This window comes from Nanorana parkeri, unplaced genomic scaffold (genome assembly GCF_000935625.1).
Source record: "Nanorana parkeri isolate BGI_ZX_2015 unplaced genomic scaffold, ASM93562v1 scaffold819, whole genome shotgun sequence".
NCBI classification, from domain to species: Eukaryota; Metazoa; Chordata; class Amphibia; order Anura; family Dicroglossidae; genus Nanorana; species Nanorana parkeri.
The window spans coordinates 830,843-833,711 of NW_017307087.1; the positions used below are offsets into that span (position 1 = coordinate 830,843).

The window sequence follows — 2,869 nt, forward strand, 5'->3', positions numbered from 1 at the left end:
GTGAAGCAATATTTGTAATCCACAGGATGGAAAGGTATATCTTCGCAAAGTGTCGCAGAGTAACGAAGATTAACAGATGTGGTGATCCACCTTCAGATAGAGCTGCATTGGCAGTAAATAGGATCTAGTAGAATTAAGCAAGATTAACTCGCACACGGAAGGCAGAAGATCTCTCACCATTAGATGCACTTGATATATCTTCCTTCCAGCAATTGGTAGCTTGATCGCTGTCCCAGCCGACTGGATGGCGATAGGTGCAACACAGGCAGCAAAATCCCCCAAACAGGATGATGATGACTGCAGTACAGAAATCTGCCTCTAGATGTCATTGCACTGTTAGCTCATCTTCAGAGATCAGGCAAAAAAAAGTAGCATAGCATATTGAAAACTCCCCTCTCAAGCCTGCGCCTCCCTTTAGAGAATCACAGGCTCTGGCAGGGCACAGGAGACCAGCACAAGGAACACTTTCCCCTGTCTGGCTGTAACATACCAGTCTGTGTCTCCATCTCTCTCCGCAGTCTGTTTTTTTTTTCGTGGTGTCTGTGGAGCCAAAAAACGGCCTGGCAGCCAATCGCAGCTCTCCTGGGCTGCTATCCAATCAAGTCCTTGCTTGCCTTTTGTTGTTAGGAGTGGGCTTCCTTCTTAGCCACAGCACTAACCAATAGAGTCTCTCCTCCAGTCTCTGAGTTATCAGTTAAGCCAGAAGATGTAATGCAATGTTTCAGAGAGCAATACTCTGCATATATTACAAAAGCAATACTAAGCCTGTGCTATATATATATAGCAGTGTATAAAGAACAGGGGCGCTGTACATGGTGTGCAGTCCATTTAGGAGGCTGCCTCTTGGAGATCTGCTGGCTGGCCTGTTCCGCCACACACCTCGCCTTGCGCAAGTACGACACGTTTTCACGTAATGATAGGAGGGCCTGGGAGCTCTCCTGGATGAGATATTCCAACTGCATCACAAAACTCTCCATGTCATAGACTGGCTGCTCTGCCATCTCCAGCAGATTGGCCCATTCTGGGCCTTTCTGTACCAAGCCGTGGAGCTCCTCCACGCACAGCTCTCTCCTCCATCTCCCCAATCTGGCTCATGGCTTCATGGAAACTGCTCATACGAGAGGAGAGTTCTTCATCTTGGAAATCCAATTCTCCAATAGAGGGGACCGAGAGCCATCACTGTGCTCCATCTCCTCCTGAGGATTATCTGTAGGTTCAGCGCTGTGAGGATTCAGTTCCTTCACCCATGCAAGTCCTGGAGTTCACCCCAATGAAGCAATCTCGGAGGATTTAGGTGAGTTTACTCTCCCGGAATGGGTTGTGAGCCTTTTTTTGCCCCTAATGCACAGATGCATTCCTTTAAGGCACGTAAACTGCTGTTGATCTCTTGCCCCCTCCATGCGGGTTGTACGGTCAGCGCTGGCAGTGTCGGCACCTTGCTCATTGCCAGCCAGATCTACCTAGGAAAACTTACAGTGGAGCTCCCCCATCGCAGGATTATTTGTAAGCAGGCGTGAGGACCTGCTGTTGGCAAACGTCTGACCAGAAGTTCTACAGGCACTGCCAACCTCAATCATCTTGGACATCATCCGCACTTGTGACTTCTAGCTCCATCAACCACACCACCTGCACTACCTGCTCAGCATCTTCCAGCACCCGGAGTTTCGCCTTTTTGTTTAGGAGATCAAATACCTTGCCGTTAATAGATCTCAAAGAATGTCACAAACACTTCCAGATCCAAATCCTTGTAGCGAGGTTGGGAGAGGCGTAGGGAGACCTCACGTATTGCAGAAGCGTAGATTCCTGTCGTCACATTCTGACTTTTCCCCATAAAGTCACCACCCATCGTATTAGTTTTTCCACTTCCTGTTTGACCATACGCAAAACACGTGGCCTTCCCTCCTTCAAATATGGACTGGACCAATGGTTGGGCTGTGAACCTGTACACCATGTCATTTGTGGCAGTCTCATCGAAGGTGTAATCAAAGCGGAAGGCCTGGTTCTCCATGTACTTTGTCAGATCCACTTTGAGTTTGGGCTCATGAACCAGAACTAGACTTTTACTTGGGACAGAGATGATATCAATCTCCTTCTTGGCCAGCTCTTGCTTGTTCAGAGGCCTTTTCCGTTCACACACTCAGATACGATGCTCCTCAGCCAGATCTGTCATACTGATCTGCTGGCAGTCCAGGGTGGCTCGGAATTCCTTTCATCATCTTTCCAAACTCCCAGTTGGGTGCGCTTGTGTAACAGTCCTGCGCAAGTTTGGTCCTCATTGCGACATTCTGAGCCCTCTTTTCTTCCCTTTTTTTCTTAATTTTCTTAATTTCTTTAACTATGTTGGACTTTCTTCTGACCAGATTGGTCTTTGCGGGTGCAGACTCGTCCATTATTTCATCCACTCGTGGCAATAACTGGCTCTCTCCGACACTGAATTTTGTGGATTAGAGCAGTAAATCGTCAGCAAACAAAGCGAGTTTAGGGTTGTGTGTGCCCACTTGCAGGCCTTTTAAAGGCAGAGTTCTGTCTGAGAGCCATTGCCAGATGTTGCATAGTAAGGACGTACAGGAGAGGGGATAACTAGCAACTCTGTCGCGTGCCATTGGATATCCGAAAGCTGTGGGAGAGCGAGCCATTCACTTGAATCCTAGCTGATGGGCATGACTACAAGGCCATAATGTTTCTCAGCATGTTAGGGCCGACCCCAAGCTGAAGCGGGGAATGTCGGAGGAAGCCCCAGTCTAGACGGTCGAACGCCTTATCGGCGTCCACCGATGGGAGGCATAGGGACACGTTGGGCATTATGCATCAGGAGAAGCGGTTTGCAGGCTTTTTAGCAGCTGCAGAGGGCACAGTAAAGGAGCATGGT

General features: G+C 48.7%; 1 pseudogene; it reads right to left on the bottom strand.

The window, feature by feature from the left end:
- Positions 1-336: 336 nt before the first annotated feature.
- On the bottom strand, positions 337-2,438 carry LOC108794159 (annotated as a pseudogene).
- Between the last annotated feature and the right edge of the window lie 431 nt (positions 2,439-2,869).